Source organism: Polypterus senegalus, chromosome 6 (genome assembly GCF_016835505.1).
Source record: "Polypterus senegalus isolate Bchr_013 chromosome 6, ASM1683550v1, whole genome shotgun sequence".
Classification (NCBI taxonomy): Eukaryota; Metazoa; Chordata; class Cladistia; order Polypteriformes; family Polypteridae; genus Polypterus; species Polypterus senegalus.
In genome coordinates this window covers 157330154-157341449 of record NC_053159.1, presented here as the reverse complement: position 1 = coordinate 157341449, position 11296 = coordinate 157330154, and positions in this window count along the sequence as shown.

Below are 11296 nucleotides of genomic sequence, written 5' to 3'. Positions count from 1 at the left end.
AATCAAAGGCAAATGGTTTTACAAGGCATCATATACAAGGAACTGAACTGATTGTGGTTTCAGCTCTTACCTTTTTAGCTTTTCTGACTCTGAAACCAAATGTAATAATCATAAACAATAGTCAAACAGAGCAAAGCATAAATATTTAACAAGTGTGAATTCATATCAGCGGCACTGCTGATCAAAGGCATTCTTTTTTTTAAAGCTGTAATTTTGAGACTCTTATTGTGAAGGCTTACACTTCAACTCTTACCTTCATGCATTACCTGCATTGTACAGGATAAGTTTATTTTATTATAATTTATACATCAAAATGCTAATATGGGAATGAGCAAATCATAGTAAACTGAAATGTGAGTTTTCTTACAGTACCATGGTGTTTCTGTCAAGAAAGGCACGTTTTCAGTGTTCACATCTTTAACTGTTGTCACAATTTACCTTTTCCAAATAATATGTTTAAAAAAATACCAGCTTTACAGATTAATAAGGATCATTTCAGTAGAAAACAGAATTTAAAGGTGCGAATTAGTAATTACTGGAATGTTTTTATTATTTCTTCCATCCATATATTAAAAAGTGAATCTTAGTAATGGTGTGTAACTTAAACAATATAAAAGTAAAAGCTGGGTGTAGTTTATGTTTTATCGTAAATCTTGAGTAAACATGCATTCTTAAATGTTTGCAGACAATATCAATGCTGGAAGTGTGGCAGCCTTCAGAATCCGGTCAGAGCGGAGTACAGACGGCATTGCTTGCTTTGTAGTGTTGAGTCAACATGCAACCTGGCAAGGTTCACTGCTACTTCCTGCAACCTGTTCATACTACAAAGGAACTGAGTATATCCGATAGCATGATGTCCTTTTCTTCTTTGAAGAAATCAACCTAAAAGAGGGGGAAAAGTATTTTGAATAGAAATCAAATGCTATCTGAGGAGTTCAATTGGATTAGAAATTGTAAGTATTTTCAAACTCACTGAATAATTACAGTTTTGGCATCAGATAATAATCATTGGCATAGGGCTGTGTTCTAGAAATGTACAAGCAACTGCAGGATAAAATGTTTTAGGCCCATGTGTAACAGAGAACTGGGCACCTAATTCTATCAATTGAAATTTTAATTCAATGTAGGCTGGATTTGAAAGAATCATGCTTTTTAATATAGCAATTTCAAGCAGGGGCACCAGCACTTGACTTTCAAGAGTAAGTAGATAAAAGTAAGAAAACTCATGCTTGTATATCTGCCCATTTGGTATGTTGTACATCCACCCTCATAGCAAAGTCCTGTTGGGTGGGTAACTAATTCTAGGAAAAATCTGAGATGACACATCACACTAGCATTTAGGTAAATGATTGCAGTATCAGAAAGCATTCTTTTATTCTTGTTCTTTAATTCTTTGCATTTAAGATATTGAGTCACAAGAAGTAAGTTAACTTATTTCCTTAAATGGATACAGTAGACATGAAAGGCATTATTTAATTGATAGATGGATCTCAAGGGCAGTAGATAACACTAGACAACGTATAGACATGAAATATATTATAAGATAAATAGATATGTGAAAAACACTATATGATAGATAGATAGATATTACCTCATTGATCCCGGGGGAGAATTTCACTTGCTCCAGTAAGAAAATACAACATAAAGGCTTATTGAAAATTGTTGCATAAGTACAATATATGCAATGAACATTTTAATATAGTGTCCCTATAAAATATTGTCCTGATGCCAATGTGTCTGATACACTCAAACTGGCTAGGTTCACTTGTTTTCCACCATTCTCTTTTCTGCTGCTGTCTTTGGTGATTCAAGGGTCAATCCTGTATGCAGCTAGCTTACTTTCCCAGTCAGTTTGTTCAGATGTCAGTTAATATTTTTATGTATGGTGTAATTTTATAAATAGTATTACCCAACCAGCCTACATGTGTTTTGTGGACTTGGAAAAGGCGTTCGACCGTGTCCCTTCGGGGAATTCTGTGGGGAGTGCTCCGGGAGTATGGGATAAGGGTGTCTGGGCTTTCCCTTAAAGATAGGGTGAGAAGCTCAGTCATCCGGGAGGGGCTCAGAGTAGAGCATCGAGAGGAGTCAGATGAGGTGGCTCGGGCATCTGATCAGGATGCCTCCTGGACGCCTCCCTGGTGAGGTGTTCCGGGCACGCCCAACCGGGAGGAGGCCCCGGGGAAGACCCAGGACACGCTGGAAGGACTATGTCTCCCAGCTGGCCTGGGAACGCCTTGGGATTCTCCTGGAAGAAGTGGCCGGAGAGTGGAAAGTCTGGACATCTCTGCTTAAGCTGCTGCCCCCGCGACCCGACTTCGGATAAGCGGAAGAGGATGGATGGATGGATGGTGTAAAATAATAAGGATTAGTGGAATATCTCCAGCAGCATCATACACACATTAAAACCTTTTCAAAAAGAAGAGCCTGTTTTGGTCTTTTTAGTACAGCAGGATCATATAGCCCTGCCAATCCATTTTCCTCCTCAAATGGACCCCAGGTATTTACAGCACTTATCCTTCACCTGCTGCTCATTATGGTGGCTCGCCTCAGGAGCTCCCTGGTACACTAAACGTCCAGCACCAACACATTCAGGTTAGTAATGTCCTGTTGCTGGTGGTTATCCCTCTGCCTCCAGGCAAAGATAACACAGTATGGAACACAAGTGTCCATTTGATGGCCAGTGCTTTATTTTCTGCTGTAGTGTAATTAATTATAATAGGTAGCAGATTTCTACCTAAGAAAATAATCTGAAAACATTTTGAATACATTCCTTTCCAATGTATAAATGTAACATTGCTGCCAAAAGTAATACGTACTAGTTTTCTATTGTGAGAGCAAAAGTGCTAAATAAAATGTATTTACTAATATTTTATTAGTTCTCAGTGTAGGATGCAGTATTTAATTCTGATATACTGTATTATTAAGATTTGTTAAAAAACAAATCGCAAAAGTAAATGGTAGTGTTTGACTTTGGCACAAACACTGCAGAATCTTTGATTAATCTTAGTGTTGGCACGAGTCTTATATATTTTTTAGCTTATTCTCACCAATCAAAAACAATATTGTTAAGTTATTTTACAAAAGTATTTTGCAAAAACTACTGCTGTATTTCACAAGTGACAGCTATGGACAGAGAGATTAAGTATGTATGTAGCTTGCAAGCAAGTGACAAGATCTGAACAAACGTTATAGGTACACATTTAGTTTTAATTGAGTAAAAGTTTAGTAAGTTTAGTGAAAAAGTTTTAACATAGACAGTGTAATAACACAGTGCTAGAATTCCTGCCTCACCACAGTGCCAGGTTCTGTAGTGGTTTTTCAGGTTCTGCCAGTGAATTGCTGGACTGATCAGTATTAGTGAGTGTGCTTAACTGTGTATTATTAACTGATTTAATGCTACTTCTTAATTAACAAAATGTGTTCTTTTGACTAAACTTCATAAACTTTAATGTGATTAAAATTTAATGTAATACCTATAACGTTAATCCCCACCTACAGTATTATAACTGTGATTTTAGACAAATCACTTAACCTACAGAACACGTGCTGAAATTGTACAAAATCTATATGTTAACAATTGTAATGAATAATTTTATATATCACTTTGGATAAAGGGGTCAGCTACAGTAAGTATAATTAAGATTAGATTAGACAAACTTTATTAATCCCATGGGGAAATTCTTTAATAATATACTGCTCAAAAGAATTAAAGGAACACTTTTTAATCAGAGTATAGCATAAAGTCAATGAAACTTATGGGATATTAATCTGGTCAGTTAAGTAGCAGAGGGGGTTGTTAATCAGTTTCAGCTGCTGTGGTGTTAATGAAATTAACAACAGATGCACTAGAGGGGCAACAATGAGATGACCCCCAAAACAGGAATGGTTTAACAGGTGGAGGCCACTGACATTTTTCCCTCCTCATCTTTTCTGACTGTTTCTTCACTAGTTTTGCATTTGGTTACAGTCAGTGTCACTACTGGTAGCATGAGGCGATACCTGGACCCTACAGAGGTTGCACAGGTAGTCCAACTTCTCCAGGATGGCACATCAATACGTGTCATTGCCAGAAGGTTTGCTGTGTCTCCCTGCACAGTCTCAAGGGCATGGAGGAGATTCTAGGAGACAAGCAGTTACTCAAGGAGAGCTGGAGAGGGCCATAGAAGGTCCATAACCCATCAGCAGGACCAGTATCTGCTCCTTTGGGCAAGGAGGAACAGGATGAGTACTGCCAGAGCTGTACAAAATGACCTCCAGCAGGCCACTGGTGTGAATGTCTCTGACCAAACAACCAGAAAGACTTCATGAGGGTGACCCAAGGGCCCCATGTCCTCTAATGGGCCCTGAGCTCACTGCCCAGCAGCATGCAGCTCGATTGGCATTCGCCATAGAAAACCAGAATTGGCAGATGCACCACTGGTGCCCTGTGCTTTTTACAGATGAGAGCATGTTCACCCTGAGCACGTGACAGAAGTGAAAGGAACTGGAGAAGCCATGGAGAACATTATGCTGCCTGTAACATCATTCAGCATGAGCAGTTTGGTGGTGGGTTAATGATTGTCTGGGGAGGCATATCCATGGAGGGTCACACAGACCGCTACAAGCTTGACAAAGGCACCTTGGCTGCCATTAGGTATCAGGATGAAATCCTTGGACCCATTGTCAGACCCTATGCTGGTACAGTGGCTCCTGGTGCACGACAATTCCTGGCCTCATGTGGTGAGAGTATGCAGGCAGTTCCTGGAGGATGAAAGAATTGATACCATTGACTGGCCACCACACTTTCCTGACCTAAATCCAATAGAACACCTCTGGGACATTATGTTTTGGTCCATCCAATGCCACCAGGTTGCACCTCATGATGCCCTGGTCCAGATCTGGGAGGAGATCCCCCACAACACCATCTGTCATCTCATTAGAAGCATGCACCGATGTTGTCAGGCATGTATACAAGAACACAGGGGCCATACAAAGTGCTGCGTACAATTTTGAGTTGCTGCAATTAAATTTTGGCAAAATGGACTAGCCTGCCACATAATTTTTTCACTCTGATTTTTGGGGCGTCTTTGAATTCAGGGCTCTGTAGGTTGATCATTTTCATTTCCATCAAACGATGTGGCATCCTTTCGTTCCTAACACATTACCCAGTCTATATCAGTATAGAAATCCAGGAGGATTTCTTTTTCCCATTGAGATCTGATGTGTTTTCAAAGTGTTCCTTTAATTTTTTTGAGCAGTTTATTTCCAATGACATAACATTAAAAACACATTAACAAAGAAAAAAGCATACACTTACTACAAAAAATAAATATAGCAATGACCATAAAATGTACAGTGAAATGCTGGAATCCTCACATGTATAACCCACATTATGGTACAGAAGAAATTGTACACATTTTTTCACCCAGCATTCACTGAAACGGAATAAAATCTCGGCGCACTTTCTAGGTTTGTATAGTTCTAAAATTGTCAAAACCTATGAAGGTGTTGACTGACTTTCCCACAGAATAATTCAGAGTACTACACCTGTGATATCTCAGTCCCAATTCATGTGTTTTTGTTTCTTATTTCCTAATTTACATAACGTGTGTAGTTCAGTAAATGATTACTTGGAAGGCATTAGGGTAGGATTTAAAAGAAAAGAAAGAAAACTGTGGTACGGCCATTAGCACACAAAAAATGCAAACATTAAGATGATGAATTTGAGTTTTAATATTTATTGCTAGTATAGGAAGGCGTATCACCAGTAGTGGCAGAAAGAACATATAAGGATAGAGTGACAGGTAGGCAGCACTATGCTGTCATTTGCGGATGAGCTAAAATGAGAATGATTGTCAAAACAGGCAAAGCAATTATTCCGTATTTTATTCATTCTACAAATTGTGACATTTTAGCAAAATTTTCAATAAGCATGTATGTTTCACTTCACATACTAAGTTTGTCTAAATAATCTAAAGGCAAGTGAAATCTTAAAAAGAAAGACTAAACCTTCAGAAGGCATGTAATTAATAACGCAGAGGCCGTGGGTCAAAGCTTTTACTTCATAGGTTAAAGGTTAACACTTGTATATCAAAGAAGATGCTACTGATGCTGTGACATAAACCAAATGAACAATTCTGTGCACCTTGTACTGACAAGAATGCAAAGTTAATCATTAATCCCCAAAAGAAAGAGGGGTAAAAAACAATCCAGGCCCATGAAAAAGAGAGCAAGACATTGTAACTGAATTTAATCAAGCTGAAAATGTTACAATGATAAGTGAGAATTATTTTAATGATGCATATAGAGTCATGCATGCACACTTGAAAATAATCTTCAACGCTCTGACAAAGTAAGCGATACAACTCTAGGACAAGAAGGGGCACTACAAATTCTCTTTCACCAACACCTCCCAGTGAGGACACATAGTCACACCCATGACTTTCTGCACGAGTCCCGTACAGCTCTATAAAACAGGATGACAGACCGGAAGGAGGGGTCTTTTGGGGTCTTGATGTCAGACAGTGATGGAGCATCTGTTTGTTTTGGTTACCCACTAAAATTTTGTTGGAACATCGAGCACCTATTTTCTTTTGGCACAGTTAAATGGGGTTTCACCCAGTTGGTGCTCCAGCATTCTCCTTGATGCTTTGTGTGGTTTGTCCGTCTGCCACAAGTGGCATAGTCAGCAGGATCTTTAAACACAGAGATGAGTGACCTGGTGGATCTCACGGAGGTCATACAACAGCTAGAGAAGCAGGTTACACAACTGAAAATACAGCTAGTCACACAGCAAATGGACTTTGCGAAGCACAGGCCTGATGTAGAGCAGCTGAAAAACCGTGAGTGGTTCGTGCCTACGGTCTGGTGCAGCCATTGCTCCCACTATGCCCATCGGACAATATAGTGATTTACCTCCTCATATATGAGTGAACACCTCTGGCCACACAGTGAGTGCACACAGATCCTAAACCCTTTTCTCATGTACTACAATATGGAGGAATGTACTGCCAAAGAGAAACCATGCTGAAGTGAAAAATATTGGCCAGTTACAGCCTTACTCTAGACTGCTAGGCCCAGCACTGTCAGGATAGGAGGTGTGAACCAGAGCGTTCCACAAGAACCCAAACAGAGGCTCCACAGAGCAGCACAGCCCAAGAAGACTGACCCAACAGTGGAGGACATGGATATCATTGCACAGAATAGAGAACAATCACCCCTTCCTATCCTTTCCTACAAATGTGGATAACTAGGACATGTGGTGTCTAATTTCCCTCTACTAGGCAATACATCAGGTTATGGATGGGCCCAGAATCAGACTGACTGAACACTTCATCAGGGACTTATATGACTCTGGCAGCGACGTTACCATTGTCAATAGCCTTTACGTCCAGTCGTAACATGATGGTAGGTGTGTGAACCTTACATGTATCAACAGAAAGTCCAGAGTTTACCCAACCATGTCCTGTTGGGTGAGATCCCTGGGTCAAGTCTACAGGCTGCACGTCGTCCTGCTACATCGACCTCCTTACACCATGATACTGGGCAGAGAATTGCCACAAAGAAGGAGCGACAAGTACCAGCCTCATTGTGACAAGCAAGGAAAGTAGAGACTGATCCTGAACGGCACCCTTGCCATCACAAGGTGGGTGCTTGTCTACGTCACACCAGTCTGGGGGGCCAGAGGTACTGATCGAGGCCATGCCTGATATATACTGATATCTTGCAGCAGTTTCAGTATTTCTCTCTGCTCTTGTCTTTTACATGTGAACAGTTTAGCGATGATTTACTGCAATTTGCAAGAAAAGCCATATCGCCTGTCAATGGTCAACCAACCAACTACTACATACCCACGAGGCCGCATTTCATGATTGTGAATGATGTATTGTATGAGGGGAAGACCCTGAGCCAACTCCTAATCCTGTAGGCTCTATCATCATCAGTTTTGTGATCTGGCCCACACCCACCTTCTAGGAACCCATCTTGGCAAAGAGAAAACGCCACAGAGAAAAAAAAATATGACTTTATTGGTCTAGCATAAATGAGGAGGTACACCAGTTTTTCAGTCCCGTCTGGAGTGTTAATTAACCCAAATCCCCTGAAAGGATAGGGCACCCCTCATCACGGTGCTGCTGGTACAAATCCAGTACAAGTGGATGGGCATAGATACAGTTGGATGGTTTTAACCCTTAGCAACAGGACACAAATACATTTTGAGTAGATTATGCCACCTACTATCCAGAGGTCATTCCAATGCAAGTGACTAAATCCGGGGCTATTGGATGGGAACTGGTAGGGTTTTTTGCCATTCATGTCCGGGACATTAAGGTACAGTTAAGTTACTCTGCATCACCCACCTTAAAATGTCTATATGCCCCTTATGGTGCAGCAGGTTCGCAGCTCAAAAATTAGGAGCTGTTTTAGTAAATAAATAATTGGCCGGCTTGATCTCAGTAGGTTTGAGAGCTTGGATAGCTGTGGGAGGTTGTTGAGGTAACTGAGGCAAGATGCACCTGCACGTGAGTTGCGGTCTGTCACAATTGCTTCATCAGCTGCCTGAAGTGAGCAATTGAGAATCTTGCACACAAAAGATAAAAAGGGAGATGGCATAGTCAGAAAGGATCAGTCAGAGACGATAGGAACAGGAGGTTAAATGATGGAGAGAAGAAGACGAGAGAGATAAAGAGAGTAGGCAGACAATACGGCCGATGCTCAGGAGCTGAAGGAGGTCACTCCCGCTGAGCGATCAGGGAGCTGGAGTGACTGTGGCTGAAAAGATCCGCTTAGGATTAGGCCAAGGAGACGTCAGCTTTTAAAGGGTTGCACCAGGGCTCATGTTTTTTCAGACTGCTTCCAATCAAGTAATTTTAACCTCGCCTTTATTGGATTATTTTATGGATAGTTTTAACGTGCACATGCGCCTTGATTTTATTTATTTATTACTTCTAAACACTGTTTCATTTTCTGATTGTTTTCATAAAAGCACCTGGCACTTTTGTATACCTACACCTTGCTTTGTGTGTTGTGTCCTCATCTGCTAGGCTCATCCCTTGGGCATGTTATCTGTGCTAGCAGGTTCAAGATGCTCCTGGTAGCGTGGAGCCGACCTGCACTATCACACCCCCCACACGGATGGACTATTGAGCAATTTAATCAAACACTCAAGCAGATCTTGAGAAAAGTGATGTGAGTAGGCTGGTGGGACTTGGGACCACTTTGTTCCTCTTGTATTGATTACTTTCTGCAAGGTGCCACAGGCTTCCACGGGCCTCTTCCTGTTTGAGCCCCTCTACGAGAGACAGCCTTGTGGTTTGTTAGACATTATAAAGGAGAGCTGGGCAGAGGAAACCCCCTTTACCTGTAACATTCTCGAATATTTTGCAAACTTACACAAACCTTTCTCTAAGCTGTGACTCCTGGTAAAAGACCATATGGAGAAGACACCAGCCTCTGTGAGTTTTGTCCGGGGTCAAGGTCATGGTTATATTCTCTGTCCTTGGTTGTGCTGCAGTTGAGGCATAAATCTGCACAACAAAAACAAACCAACATGAGTATATCTATAGAGCAAAATCACCTAGATCAGTTTTGAACAAAATTATTATAATTTTAGCATTTTGCAGGTACAACAAAGTTTAATTCAGCCTGAGCAATTCTTTTCATTTTTGATATACTAGGTCAAAAAGAAAAATAATTAATAAGTCCACAAACTACCTGCCCGACACCATCCACACAAATACCCGGTGAAAGTGTTCAATTCATGTTGCCTCAGCATGTAAATGAGTTGAAAATAAGAAGTCAAAACTTAATCCATCACAAGGCTTTCCCTGTATATAGTATCTTCATGTTTTTATTAATTAAACAAAGTTTTCAGTAAGCCAAAGTGGTTGTCATTTTTGTACTTGATAATTGCTTAAACCAGCACCGGACACAAAGTAGGAACCAACCATAGACAGGATGTCAGATCAGTTACAGGGCATGCTAACCCATGCATTTACTTTGGGAAAATATAGCAAAACTAAATACTAGTACTGTAAAATCTTGCATATAGTGCACACTCGCATAATGTGTATGCTCGTTTAGCCCAAAATTTTCAGGTAATAAAAGAAATTCATATATAATGTTCACCCTTAACTTTTCAAGATTTTATTAAAATTGCAGTCATTTTTTTAAATAAAATTCTACATAATAACTATTTAATCATTTTTATTTAAATTAGATAAATAGGTACATAAAATTTTTAACAATGTTTATAATAACAAGTAAAGTTTTTATACATTTAAACGTTTCCTTATTTTGATTTTTTATGTTTAGGACTGAGGTTTTGGGGTTACAACAATGTCTTATCCCTTTTATGATCTGATTCTGTTATAAATTTCTTAGTCCTTTTTTTTCTTGGACATTTAGGTACATTTAATGATATCGAAGGTTGCCAAAGTCTTTTGTTTGTAGGTTTTTGTAAAAACATGTATTTAAAGATCCTCCCACAGTCCAAAGACATGCAGGTTAGGTGGATTGGCGATTCTAAATTGTCCCTAGTGTGTGCTGGGTGTGTGCTTGGAGTGTGTGTGCCCTGCGATGGGCTGGTGCCCTGCCTGGGGTTTGTTTCCTGCCTTGTGCCCTGTGTTGGCTGGGATTGGCTCCAGCAGACCCCCGTGACCCTGTAGTTAGGATATAGCGGGTTGGATAATAGATGGATGGAAGGAGTGAAGTACCTATTAGGTAACAATTTTTTAATTTGCAAGATTTTATTTTAAAATGCATGCATTTTTTTTCAAAATCTACCTATAGGTAATAACAATACCAAATCAAAAATATGTTACTCTAAATATACTGTTGGTATACCTAACTGGAAGAACAATCGTCATCACTGTTAGCAGTGAGAAGCACATCAAGTGCTGTCGAGTCAATTCTATTGCCACTGATACCATCATAATAAATATCACCATTGCTATCTTCCTGTGATGACACCCGTTTATCCTCCCACAAAATGTTGTCCCCACTACCATCAAGAATATTAGAAACAGAAAGGTAGACTCTTTTTGCTTGGAGGAATGTTAGACTTGTAGACTTAACGTCTAATCCCTGCATGTGTGCGAGTAGTGATAAGCAAAAATGGCATCGACATCTGGCGAGAGATCGAAGCGAAAGAGCGAAGCTAAATATTAAGTGAATATTTCATTATTTTGAATTGGACTCTAACATGTCGGACTCAGATTTTGGTGCAAGTGATCCTGAGATCAAGATATAAAATTAAAGTATGGTACCAGCATTAGCTGATCAGTCCCCAGCTGATCGTGGTGTTGAACATATTCGTGTA